Genomic DNA, 14743 nt, shown 5'->3' with positions numbered 1-14743 from the left:
ATTAATTATTGTATAGAGGTTAGATAAGGTTAAAGTATCTACCCACCCACCAACATTCCAGACCTCTGGTAGATGTGTGTGTGCAGGATGATAAATAAGTGTTTGGTATTTATAACATTAATTGATTAGTATTAGAAGAAATAGCAGTCACTCCTGGTGAATGAGTAAACGACGCTAGAGAAGAGACTCCGAAGTATTCCCATGTCACCCAGACTTACGTCCTCGTGTTTCCAGCATGGGTGGGTGCTCAAAATGAAGCTTGTTTGTTCTTTCTCAACAAAATCGTCCCAGATGATGTCAGAAAAAAGAGTGGTTTTATCTGTGGAATTCCATGCAGAACCAGTTTCTCTCAAATTGTTATCAATTTGAGTCTCCTATGTAGGAGCTATGACGCTAGGTTTTCAGGATTACAATCATTAAGAGACCAAGTTTCCTGTCCCTCAGGAATACAAGGGCTTCAAGCAAGTCTTGTAAATAGATTGTGAAATACAGCAGAAAGCCACCTGGAAAGAAAAAAAAAAAGTAGTAGATGCATATCTTAGAGAAGATTTCAATGCTAAAAACAATTAAAATTAAAATGTGAAAAAGAAGTACTGGAAAAGTCTAAGGGAGCATTTCTAACTATCAGATTGGGGAAGACCCTACTCTTCTGTAACAAATTCAACCACAAAATTCTAACCGAAATCAAAGATAAATGACAAACTGGGAAAAAATATTTACTGTTTATATTTAATGTATGTATTTATTTATTTAAGACTTATTTACTGTTTATGTTTAATGTATTTATTTATTTATTTAAGATTTAAGATTTATTTATTTATTTATTTGAAACAGAGAGACACAGCAAGAGAGGGAACATAAGCAGGGGGGAGTGGGTGAGGGAGAAGCGGGTTCCCACTGAGCAGCGAGCCAGGCTTGATCCCAGGAGCCTGGGACCATGACCTGAGCCACCCAGGCACCCCTTACTTACTTTTTTAAAGTAAGCCTTACACCCAACATGGGACTTGAACTGATGATTCTAAGGTCAAAAGTCACGTACTCTACCAACTGAGCCATCTGGTTGCCCCTTTAATGCCTCTATTATAAATAAACGGTTAAATTCCTGGAAGAATTTGTAAAAGTTTATTGAGAAAACAACATCCCAATGAATCTGAGCAAGGAACAGGGACTGGTCAAATAAGAGAAAATATAAATGACTCTAAAATATACTACAACATGTTCAACTTCATTTATAAAAATGGAACTACAGATTGAAATGAGATCATTTCTTGCTTATTAGATTTAAGAAAAATAAAAAGCCTGATAACACAGTGTTAGTAAGGATGTGGGAGAACAGTGACTTTCATATATTATTGCTAGATGTTTAAGTTAGTAAAATCTCCGCGGATAACAATTTTGAAATATCTATCAATGCTATAAATGCATGTTCTCTTATACCCAGCAGTTCTACCTTTAGGGACTCATCCCATAGATACACGCACACAAGCAAAATGACATGCATACCTTATGATTAACTGCAGCATTATCTGTAATAACAAAAAAGGAGCAAAAGAAAAACAACCTGAATGTCCATCAATAGAGGTTGGATTATATACATTTGAGTACATCCATATGATGGACTACTATGTACTTTCCCTATTTATTGCTATTCACAAACCACCCTAAATATAGGGGCTTAAAACAATATCAATTATTGACTTTTTCTCAAAATTCTGTGGGAGACTGGACTTAGCTAAGAAGGTTCTAGGTGATGTCGTTTGGGGTTGCAGTTATCTGAAGATTCAGTTACACTGGAGTGTCCAAGATGGCTCAGTCACAGGGCCGGCAGTTGGTACAGCATTGGGCGGAGGAAAATCAGCTGGGATTGTGGACCATAGTGTGTTGGCATAAACTCTCATCTGTGTGGCCTCTCCTCACAGCTTGGTGTTCTTCCAGGGTGATGGCTAGCTTCCAGAAGGGAGTGTTCCCAGGATGTAAAGCTGAAGATTGCTTAAGGCCCAGCCTCAGAAGTCATACACTTCTACCTCATTCTATTGACAAAATAAGTTACAAGGGCAGGCCAGATTCAAGGGGAGGGAAATAGATTCCATCTCTTTAAGTAGAAGAGGGGCAAAGAATTTGTGACCATCTGTAGTCTACCAAACCATGCATCTGTAAAATAGAAAGAGGTAATACTTTATATACTGACTCAGAATAATTTCTGGTATCCATTGTTAAGTGATGGGTGTATAACAGTGTGTATAATATGATAGTATCTATGTATAAAAAAATGTGGGGTGGGGAGAACATACTTAATTGCTTACATGTGCCAGAGATTATCTTTAGAGAAATACACAAGAAACTAGATATCTAGTTCCAGGAGTGGAAAAATGTTCACTGGGTTTCTCATTGTACCTTTCAAATTTTGTACAGTGTGAATGTATTACCTGTTTTAAAAAGCTAACCCATAAGGATTATAAGTATTACAGGCTACATTTTCTGAGCTAGAAGTTAAAATATATTTATTTTAGTATATTTATTTAGTAATTTAGTAATAAAATATGTTTATTCAGTAGACAGAAGGAGATTTGAAATCTATCCCTAAAAAGTATCAATTTTGATAGTGATTATATTCATCATGTGTCTGGAGAGCAGGAAACAGAGGACTGACTACCTGTATTGGGAGAGAATGACCCAGGATGGCCAGGCAAAGAAGTCGCTTTTATACTGGGCTGGAAAAATGAAAACACATTCTGAAAGGGGCACCTGGGTGGCTCAGTCAGTTGAACTTCTGACTTTTGGTTTCAGCTTGGGTCATGATCAGGGGTCCCATGATCCAGGCCCACATTGGACTCCATGTTCAGTAAGAAGTCTGCTTGGGAATCTCTCTCTCCCTCTCTCTCTCTGCCTCTCACCCCACTCCTGCTCTCTCTCTCTCAAATAAATAAAGCTTAAAAAAAAAAAAAAAGGATAGCGTGCAAATATTGGTGAGCTGCAGTAAGGAGAAATCGAGAAGGGTCAAGCCTGATGGCTTCAATTTTTTATGTGAAAGATGAGGCAAGGTCATATGCTGATGGGAGTTTTGGGGAAAAGAAGGAAGGCTTGAAGAGAATCGTTAAGTGTGGCAGCATTTTTGTCAGAAATGAGTAAGAGAACTAAGAACAAGTAGAATAGCTTGGGTTAAAAAATACGAGTTTACAACCCTGCCCTCAACACAGCGATGAGATTTTTCTCATCCGACTCAGATACAGATAAAACAGATAATGAAGTGATCTAAGATCAAGGCTGGAGAGGACAGGTGTAGGAGAAGGACAGGAGAGGACTGGTGTGGGAGAAGGACAAAAGAATGTGGGATGTGGGGGCGCCTGGGTGGCTCAGTGGGTTAAGCCGCTGCCTTCGCCTCAGGTCATGATCTCGGAGTCCTGGGATCGAGCCCCGCATCAGGGCTCAGCAGGGAGCCTGCTTCCTCCTCTCTCTCTGCCTGCCTCTCTGCCTGCTTGTGATCTCTGTCTGTCAAATAAATAAATAAAATCTTTAAAAAAAAAAAAAAAAAAAGAATGTGGGATGTGGTGTGAGAGATTTAAGGGTATGGACCATGTGATCCTGGACAGGAATCCAGAAGAAATGAGAAATGATGGGAAATCAGCAGGACCCCTGAGGACTCCGGGGATAGTAATGGAAGCAAGGGCAGTAAAGCTAGACCAATAGGAGATAATTCGATGACGAGTTTAAAGTTGAAAATTTCAAACACAGCACAATTCTGGGTAAAGATACAATCCAAGGAATAAATGACCATGGGGTTCCGCTTCTAGTATTGGTTGCTAGAAATGTACTGGCCATGTTTCACTTGGGGGCATTACTTTTTGACACATAAGTATAAATTGATTAAGTCCACTTACCACACTGGGACAGGGTTCTAGTAACCATATTTTATAAACCCCGCTAAAAACGTGGCTTACCGATGGCCCCTACTTCTTGGTGACTTGTTAAGTATTTATATGAAAAGACAACACAATGTACAACATATTTTGTAGTTTGTAGTTTTGTAGTATTTTGGTAGCGTGTTAGAAAATTCAGGAATCACAATTCATGTTGACACTATAGAAATAATTTAAAAACTTCAAAGGATGATGCAGAAAATTAAATACTTTCAAACATATTTAAAATACAACCATCCTGAGTTAGGCTGTAAACTTCTTGAGAGAAGAGACCATTTTTTTCACTCTGGGCTTTCCAATATCCCCTTTGCCTCCTGGCTCTGCTCGAGCTCTGCCATGTTTGGAACAGTGCAGATCATAGTAAGAGATAAATAATACTTCTTGTTTAAGTTGCTGGTTGGTGATTTTATTTGTATCTTTGGGGCAGTTGGATTCCAACTAGAATAATCGACCCCCATCCCCCCAAGGATGGGTGTGTTCTTTCTTATTCTACTCCTGAAGAACAGGCTACTTCCCTGCTTAGATTCCAAATTCCTTAGGAAAACAGAAGCTGCAACAAAACCACACCAGTAACTTCCACTCACATGTCAGTTTTAAAACAACTTGGGAAAGGTCAGCCTATTTGACTTCCTGCTATTGTTGAATTTACCCAGTTCCTGATTATATTACAGTGTGGTGGTGATTTTTAAAGGCGATTCCTTTATCTGTTTTGATTTTCTAAGCAACATAAATTAGCCAGGAACTTTCTTTTCACCCTGAATACTATTTGCCTTGGGAAAAGATTAGCTGTGATAAAAGCCTTTATCTTTAGTGGCCTTTGCAAGAACATCTGTGGCTCGATGAGTGGAAACCCGGTCAACTGATAGGGTAGAAGGGAGCCAAGGAAAGCACACCAGTGACACGGAGAGGTCATCTGTATGTACTGAATCTCAGTAGCAAGGCCAAGGGCACTCCTTGGTAGATCAAGGACTAAAATTTAGACTTATTGGAAATTGGGGTTTTAGTGTTCTATGGTTTCACTTTGTTTTTATTTCTGTTGCTTTGAAGTTATTAGCTTTGCCCCAGTCATCTGAAAATACACATTTATTTACACCATGTAATGGTTGACACGAACACGGCCCGTAGAAAATGTTCCTAAGGAAGATTTTTAGCCTGTCTTCTGCAAAATTCAGAACAAAATATCATTTCAATATTTTTCATTTTATCTTTTTTTTTTTTTTACTTTTAACTACCAGTACTAGTCTAAAATTTTCATTAGTTCTCTATGTAGTAATCTCTACATTTTTAGTTCACTTTTAAATGCTGCACAGACAGTATTTGGTCATTAAAGTGAAATTTAATGTATTCACTATGGAGAAGAAGTTGAATATCAAAGGTACCATTTCAAAACAAACAAATGAAAAAGTAGGGTGGGAGTAGTCTGGGGGTGGGGGGCACTGGACTAGACATGTTTAGAGCATAATTTCTTTCCCTGATGACTTGAATGAGTTCCATGAGCAAGCAAGTTTTTAGTCTTGCAAAAATTCTACTTACCAGAAGAATGTTCTGAAGGCAATTAGGTATATGGGATCATCAGCGTTTAGAAAGTTGGCTACCAAACAAGTAAGCTCAATGTAAGGATGAGTCGGGTAAAACAGTGGTTAAGAGCCCAGATTCTTCTCTGCTTACTTCCAATAGTGTGACCTTGGGTCATCTACTTAACCTCTCTGTGCCTCTGGTTCCTCATCTGTAGAATGAGAATAACAGAACTACCTCTTAGAGTTGGTGTGAGGATTAAATGAGGTAATTACACACAGTATCATGAACAGTGCCTGGTACATTGTGAGCAGTCAGGCATGACAGAGAGTGTTCTACCTAGCTTTCAAATTTGATGTAGATTTCAGATGAGTCATTAAAATGGTGGATGTTTTAAAACAATGTCCTTTTCTAGAGATGGAAAAGTAGAGGAAGACCAAAGAGTCTTGAATTCTATGGAGGGATTGTGAAAGAAGAGAATGATAATTAAGCATTTGGTTGGGAACAATAAGAAAATGGGCTTAGTTTATAGCAGGAAAAGCTACACTTTGAGTTTGTAGATTTCCTGGCACATTGCACTGTAAGATACTATTGATCTGGGAATTGCAAAGTAAAGAAAGGCTACTTGATTTCAGTCAACATGGTTTTAATAAACTTTGAAGCGTCTCTGTGTCCTTTTGGTTTGATATGAGGTATAGTGATTTGACATAAATATGCTACTAACTAAAGGAAAAGAACTAGATTCTAACACTATTAGGACCACCTAACAGGGAGAATCATTTCATCAAGGGTTTCTTGTTAATGATTCAGTCATTAAACTCCCTTATTTGGGTTCCAAGACCAATGATCCTCCTAGGGAAGGAGTACATGGTATTTATGGTATTTATGGTGATGTTTATGCCCTGAGAATATTCCATATGAATTACAATGGAAAGCAACAGTGTTTGACCTCCAGTAAGCTATTTAAATTTGTTAGCAATCTCAATTTAAATCACTGTATAGATATCTTCCCCCATTCTGTGGGTTGTCCTTTGGTTTTGTCTACTCATTCCTTTGCTGTATCCAAAATCTATAAAGGACTTATCAAACTCAACACTCAAAGAACAAATAATCCAATCAAGAGATGGGCAGAAGGTGAAACAGACATTTCTCCAAAGAAGACATACTAATGGCCAATACACACAATAAAAAATGCTCCATATCATTTGGCATCAGGGAAATACAAATCAAAACCACAATGAGATACCACCTCACACTGGTCAGAATGGCTAAAATTAACAAGTCAGAAAACGAAAGACGCTGGCGAGGATACAGAGAAAGGAGAACCCTCTTACACTGCTGGTGGGAATGCAAGACGGTGCAGCCACTCTGGAAAACAGTATGGAGGTTCCTCAAAAAGTTGAAAATAGAGCTACCTTATGACCCAGCAATTGCACTATAGGATATTTACCCCAAAGATACAAATATAGTGATCCAAAGGGGCACAGCCATCCCAATGTTTATAGCGACAATGTCCACAACAGCCAAACTATGGAAAAAGCCCAGATGTCCATTGACAGACGAATGGATAAAGAAGGTGGGATATCTATATACAATAGAATACTACTCAGCAGTCAAAAAATGAAATCTTGCCTTTTGCAATGACGTGTTTAGAACCAGGGTATTATGCTAAGTAAAATCAGCCAATCAGAGAAAGACAATTATCATATGATCTTGCTGATACGAAAGACAATTATCATATGATCTTGCTGATATGTGGAATTTAACAAACAAAAGAGAGGATCATAACGGAAGGGAGGTAAAAATAGAACAAGACAAAATCAGAGAGGGAGACAAACCATAAGAGACTCTTAATCATAGGAAACAAACTGAAGGTTGTTGCAGAGGAGGTGGGGGGATGGGATAACTGGATGATGGACATTAAAGAGGGCAGTGATGTAATGAACACTGGGTATTGTATAAGACTGATGAATCACTGACCTCTACCTCTGAAACCAATAATACATTGCATGTTAATCATTCAAATTTAAATAAAAATATAAAATTTAAAAAGGAAAAAAATCAGTGTAGATTATCTCTATGACATGCTATTACGAGTTATAGGATTTTGATTTTTGAGGGGTTCATGAAGTTTTAAAACTCATTAATTTTTTTTATATTTACTATTTCATTTTCTTAAAAGTAGCACACAAACTTAAATTCAAAACATTTTTAAACCAAATTTAGTCCAGAACAAATGTTAAAAAAAATTGGTAAAATGATATTTTAAAAGCAAATGTGAGGAAATTTTAGAGAAAAATTGGAGTACCACACTGACATCATAATTAAATTTTAGCTCAAAGGGATTTTAAAGATCATTTAATTTTCCCACCCCTCGTCCGATTATAGACAGGCTGCCTTTGCCGAACCGTGAGATGAACCATGTTTCTGAAACTTGTGCGACAGGGAAGCTATGTGGCCCTAAATGGCATCCTGCTGACAGATGGGAAAATGGAAGTGGAGGAACTTGCCAGACTTCTTGAGACATTTAGTTCCTTGTTGGTTTCTAGGGCTCTTTCCAAACTCCATAGGGTTGAAATAAAAGTTGACCTGTTAAATCTAAATTCACATTATTACCAGGACACATCATTCAGCTAAAATCAGCTAAAACGGATCTAAATAATTAAATCATTAAAATCATCCAATTATTAAAAATTCATGCTTCACCGGAGACTGAGTTTTTTGGAAACAGCTGAAACATGCATCCAAAGGAAGGACATAGGACAGACTAGAGAAGATATTGTATAGCTGTTTAAGTAGCAATAGTGTTACTTCTTTAAAAAAAGAAAAAAAAAAAGTAGCAGCCGGCCTGAGGTAGAAGGTGGGCAGAGACCACAGGGGAGAAGCCCAGGTCTGGAGCCCTTGGGCAGCAGAAAGCTCTAGGGATTTGCCAGGAGCTGTTTTACCCGGCAGCGCTCTTCCTGGTTTTCCATATCATCATTTTAATTGTATGGGATCATGGTTAAGGTGGACTCACAGAAGGAGAAATTCTTTGGGGAACCTATAAAATATAGGTGACAGCGGTCATTGAGAGCCAGCTGAAGGAGTTCTTGGGTGGGTAACAGAGAGTGCATAGCAGAAGCAGGGGTAAGACGAAGGTATTTCCTTTTGCATCTGAGATGGTACGTCACTCCTATCCTTTGGATTTCAAAGTAGGTAGAAGCTTATGTGAATAGAAACTTGCAGTTTTATTATTATTATTTTCTATCCTGGTAAATGACTCATTCTATGGTCATATTGTGATCCAATCTCCTTACATCTGCCCTTGATAGGCAGGATGTGTCCCCTACTTCTTTGGCATTCCTCACAACACAGAGCACTACCCATGGGGTTGTACTAAATTTGTCTCAGATTATTAAGGTAAGAGAAAGGGAGAAAAGGATCCCTAGTTCTCTCGGTTGTTGTTTATCCTTGCAAATACATCATGTATGTGCCCTCATTTGTCCAAGCTTGTTAATTGGGTGCGAGCCCCGTATGTTCATTCGCCTCCACAAAGGCTTCCTATAAATCACAACCTGTTCCAGTACCAAAAAAGCCCACAGAAACACACACACACACACACACACAAAACAAACAAAAAAAGCCCCCAGCTAGCTGGCATTGAAAGTGCTGGCAGACAGAAGCTGTAATCTGTTGGTAATTTTCTAAAGTTTCTGTGTTGATTACTATTTGGGTAGTGTCCACGTCACTGATGAGGAGTTCACAACTCACAGCTGCCCCGGGAGCAAGACAACATCTGCACAAAAAACAGACCAGGATTATTCAGACAATGAAAAGAGCTAGTGACTGCTAATGCTATTGTCAATGATCTTCTACAAGAATTCCAATTAAATGAAAATCAAATGCCGGTCCTTGGAGGCCATATGGTGTGGTAAAGGAGCACCCCCCCGCCCCCGCCCAAGTCCAGACCATGTTCCTCCCCTAACTCTCTCAACACCTGGCCACGAAAGACAACGCTCAGCGACACAAGCCCAGGCCCAGGCACAGTTGTTTAGGGCGGGAAGAAAGGACCTGCTGCTTCAGTAACCCAAAGACACCAGAAAAGGTAAGGTTCATTTTTTAATTTTTTTAACTTTTTTTTTTAGATTTTGTTGTATTTTTTTATTTGAGAGAGAGAGAACAAGCACCATCAGGGGGAGTGGCAGGCAGAGGAAGTGGGAGAGGCAGGCTGCCCACTGAACCAGCCAGACATGGGGCTGGATCCCAGGACACCAGGATCATGACCTGAGCTGAAGGCAGATGCTTAATGGACTGAGCCACCCAGGTGCCCCAGTAGAGCTCATACTAGACTGAGACACTGGGAAGGACAAAAGGGAAGGATCCGGCTCAAAGAGAAAACTGCTGAGAACAGTGCCAAGAGAGGTAATAACAACTCAATTTTAGGGCCTGTGGTATACCACACACTTTAAAAAGAAAGTTACTAATGTATTTTTGGAACATGGAAGAGATGACCATAATCCTTCAAGACTTCATTAATTTACACCACTCAGCAGCTGTGGCCTTGCAATGCCATAAAACAGGCCTTAAGCAGAAGATATAGCTGTGTTCCATTGAGGAAACAGATTCAGAGAGGTCGAGGTGCCTGGGGCCACACGGTGGTCGCATGGCGCCATTTTTCCTTCTTTGCCATTGGAGATTTGAGCCAAGCTTTCTGATGATTTAAGCTGCCCAGGGTAAAGAACTGGAGAGATTCCTATTCTCCATAGTCTGAGATGTTCTCTCTTGGTGATAAAATGCCTCCTCTTCTCCAAGGAACTTGCAGAGAGAGGAGGGCTGAAAAAAAAAGGAGGAGAGGGCCAGAAGGAGGAATCTGAGAGAAGGTAAAGGAGAAGGGGAAAAGGAGAAAGAGAAACACCAGAAGGTACGAAATAAAGGGAAGAGCTAAGTGGGGTCATCATCACAGAAGGGATCCGGATAAACACTCTATTTTCTGAAAGTCACCAAGGGCACAGAGGCCTGTTTTCTCTGGGTGTGACAAATGCTTCGAAGGGAACTTCACCCCCCTACAGAAAGCATTTTTTAACAAAGGAGTAGATCTACCTTATATTTATTTATTTTGATAGCTTCAGACTGGTTTTGATCCTAACATTACATAACCTTTATACCAGATATATTATAAAAGTATATATAAACCAAGTGTTTAATAATAAGGCGCCATAGAAAAGTTCTAGGATATTACGCTATTTTCAGAGAAGCAGGGTGAGTGTGACCTCCCTGAACACGTGTGTATGATTACCTTCTACGTTGGCCATTGTGGTGTGAGATTAGTTGGTCTACTCACAGACAATTACAAGTATGATACGTTATATAATATATAATATAACAATTATAACATATATAATTATATAAAATATGTAAATTTATATAAATATATTCGTATATATTTATATTAAAAATATATACATATATAATTATATATAATATAAATATAATAATTTTAACTAACATTTATTAAACTTATTCTTTCTTACCACAGCCTTCCCTAAACAATCTGCTTAAAATTGCACCTTTAACGTTCTCTCCTCTCACCCCAATATTTTTATGGCTACTCCAAAATTTTATCTTGTTATCGTCTGTCTCCCGTCAGAGAACGTAAGCTTCCTGTAGCTGGGGTTGCTGACTGGTTCCTGCTACGTCTCCAGGGCTGGGTTCAGGGCTGGCTTCAGAGCTGGCACAGCAGAGGAGCTAAGTATCTGTTGAATGGATTAGGAACCAAGGAATGCTTTATTTCAAGAAGTATGCTTTCACTGGGGCACCTGGGTGGCTCAGTGGGTTAAAGCCTCTGCCTTCGGCTCAGGTCATGATCTCAGGGTCCTGGGATTGAGCCCCGCATCGGGCTCTCTGCTTCATGGAGAGCTCTCTTCCTTCCTCTCTCTCTCTCTCTGCCTACTTGTGATCTCTCTTTCTGTCAAACGAATAAATAAATTCTTTAAAAAAAAAAAAAAGAAGTATGCTTTTACTTTAAACTCATTATCTTTCTGGATTGTCCCCATGATTCTAAGATAGGAAGTGAGTCTTCAGAAAGTTTGAGTTAGTTGCCCCAAGTTTCACAGGTAGGAAGTACCACATAGGGCTTGAGCCAGGCTTTCTGATTTAAAAATCCTTTAATAACTGCCACGTGGCATAATAAATAACTCATGTGTACGTGTTTATACGTGTGCGTACGTGTGTTTAATCTCTGCAATTAGATTTATACATAACAAAGGACTCCCTCACTGGAAAACTCCATTGTATTCAACCAAAAGATGATGACAAGACAAAATGGAACAGTGAAAAGATAAAAATAAGGGTTTAGCTTTCTCTAGTGGCTGCTAAAAAGAGAATTGCTTGTGGGAGTGGGAAAAAAAACTGGGTGAAATTTTCCTTTTCTGTACATTTTTTCATAATCTGTTACACACATAGAAGTCCAATTTACCATTTTCCCTTAAATTAAACCAAATATGTAGGCATAGTCTTTCTGAGGGTGCTACGCTGCATGTCTTCCCGTCTTAGGGTTTTAATCCTAGCTCATCATGCTCTGCAGAGTAAGAGAGAGTTGGCTTTTCTTTTTGCATCCCAACCAACTATTTCCAGCTCTCTGCTCTGAACTCCTTTCAAAGGACGGACACGCTACACATTTTGGAGTCAGAGACGGTGTCCAGCACTCTTGGGCAACCTCCTAGAGGTCTAAGAATAGAGAAATGGAAGCTGCGAAGTGTAAAATGTGGCATGTTTAAATTATGATGGTGTCATCAACAGAATAGCAATTTAAGTCTTACTTTTCTCTTTCCAGTCTCTCAAGCTAAATTTAAGCATTTCACGTATGAATTCTGCCCTGAAATTGGAGGAAACATCATGGCATCCATGCCGAGCCAGGAGAACTGGATTCAAATCCCACTTCCACCGCTTGTTTGTTCTGTGGCCTTGAATAAATCGGAACTCATTTCCTCAGCTGGGATGGGAAGAATTGGGCCTGCTCTGGCGGCTTCTGTGGCTGAAAGATCTTAATCAGAGCGAGCATATGAAGGCCTTTCTAAACTTCAAAGTGCTTTACAAATGTTAACGTTTCACTCAGGAGATTTTTGTGACTCAGTGGATGGAATAAGAAAGGAGAACAGAAGTAATACAGTTTTTATGTATTGCCTTATACTATAATGCAGATATAATTCATCATATTTAATATTTATGGCCATTTTAAGAAAAAAACTCATTTGTCAAGACCAGTCAACATTAAACAAAATAAACCTATGAGTGTTTATCTGTGGGAAAGATTTGATTTACACGAGGTAATTTTTTCCTGCAGATGTATTTCTTATTTATTTTTTATTACACCTTTGTTGAATGGGTAATATATTTATATGGTTCAAACACTAGAAGTTTAAAAATATATGCAACAAAAATATCCTTCCTATTTTTGTTCCTGCATTGCCTGGCAGGTAGTCTCTGTATGAGTGTCTTATATAGCATTTTGGACTGCCCTTATGAATATGCAACTACCCTTATGAATATGCAAGCTTTAGGTTGTTTTGTTTTATTTTGTTTTGTTTTGTTTTGTTTTTTGCTGGGGCTTCTTTGGGTTTCAGGTAGGACAAGAGGAAATAGGAAGGAACGCTCCTAGGCAATGTAATTATGTGTCCGGGATCACATACCATCTCAGTGCAGAGCCAGATTAATTCTTAATCTGTTTGACTGCCAAGCTAATATTTCGTCCAGTGTATCAGACTGGAGAGGCTGGAGTCAGAGGTCACCAAAAGACAAAATGAGGGTGGGAGAGAAATGGTAAGAGAAGCGGGAAGAAGGCAGGAATCTATTCTGCGTCTTCCCAAGGAAAGGGGCCCAGTCCAGGAGCACCCGTGGATGAGCCCAAGTGATGTGTCCTCACGTGCAAACAGGCTCCCAGCCACGCCTCCAGCTGAGGACCTCTGGGCTTTGGGGTGCCTTGCCCATAAAGGAGTGTAGCGGCTTTCTTGATGTCACCATGGCTCATGATGAAGGGTTAGGTTAAGTAGAGTAGAATAAGCCCATCAGACCATGTTTGTGCATCTGAAGGGGGGTGGGGCGGGGGCAGGCGGGGCGGGGAGGGGAAGGTGATGCAACCCAGCAGTCCACTTGACCCCTTTGCTTGGCATGGTCCGAAACTAGAGAAAAATCAGTGAGTGATCCCAGAAAGTGAGTCTTCCTCGGTGAGTTTTTCTGTTTGTTTGTTTTTAAGAAAAATGCTCTACTCAGGATTTAATACTCAGCTTCCATTATTCTGAATATCAAGTTAAGCCTAATAGAAAGGAAAGTAAATTACATGAAAATATAATTGGAGAAAAATTTAAATGGCTGGAGAGCCTGAGATTTTGGATGGCTGTAGCCAATGATGAGATACTGTTACAAGACCCACAGCAACCTCTGAGCGAACAAAAACCCTTATTCTATTGATTTTCTTCCAGGTGGGGAGACCTCCCCCCACTGATACCAACACAAGACAGCACCTGCTCCCTCCCCCATCACGGAAGTGCCCAGGTAAGGGTGACGTTACCAGGCAAGGGCATGCTGGCAAAGCTGCTGGTCAGCCTGCCGCAGGGTCTCCAGGTGGGGCTGTAGGACGGTGTGGCGGCTCCGCTCCTGGATCACATCCACCTCCGGCTTCTCCACTGCGGTGCGCGTGCTGCCACGTGCTTCTGCAGGGCTGCGTTCCTGTCCTCGAACTCTATGTTGGATTTCCGGAGCTGGCGGAGCTCTGCCTCCCGAGCTTTGCTGTGGTTCAGGAATTCCTCTATGAATTCCTCTGTAAATATAAGAATGTCAAAAAAAGACCGTTCCTTTACCTCTGTTTCTTTCTCATGATCATGAGTTGCCTGCCGGGCCCCATCTTGCCTATGAGATTTGCCTTTCTGACGGTCCTGGGTTTTCCTACTGAAGACCTCAGTAGGAAAGGTCTTGTAGGCCTCAGTCTTCTGAGGGGTAAGTCCATGGAGGGGCGAATTCCCAGAGGAGGGCAGAATGAGAGTTCCAATGTTCATTTTCATCCGTTTGCCAAAGGCATTGGAAACCCTGGGCCTAATGAATGAGTCGCCTCTGAGGTCAACCTTAAGCCAATCAGTGTGTTCTTGGGGACTTTGAGATTCTGAGATGCCATCAGGTATTTGTCAGAAAATTCTTAAAACTTGGGAAGGTCTGTTTATAAATGGTTAGTCTGTTGTTTTTCTTTTTGAACACTGTATTCTTTTTTTTTTTTTTAAAGATTTTATTTATTTGACAGACAGAGATTACAAGTAGACAGAGAGGCAGGCAGAGAGAGGAAG

General features: G+C 40.0%; 1 pseudogene; it reads right to left on the bottom strand.

Moving 5' to 3' along the window:
* Window positions 1–13837: 13837 nt before the first annotated feature.
* On the bottom strand, window positions 13838–14467 carry LOC116862913 (annotated as a pseudogene).
* Between the last annotated feature and the right edge of the window lie 276 nt (window positions 14468–14743).

Source organism: Lontra canadensis, unplaced genomic scaffold (genome assembly GCF_010015895.1).
Source record: "Lontra canadensis isolate GAN:19392208 unplaced genomic scaffold, GSC_riverotter_1.0 scaffold378, whole genome shotgun sequence".
In the NCBI taxonomy this organism is placed as follows: domain Eukaryota; kingdom Metazoa; phylum Chordata; class Mammalia; order Carnivora; family Mustelidae; genus Lontra; species Lontra canadensis.
This window is presented reverse-complemented; position numbering and strand designations above follow the sequence as displayed.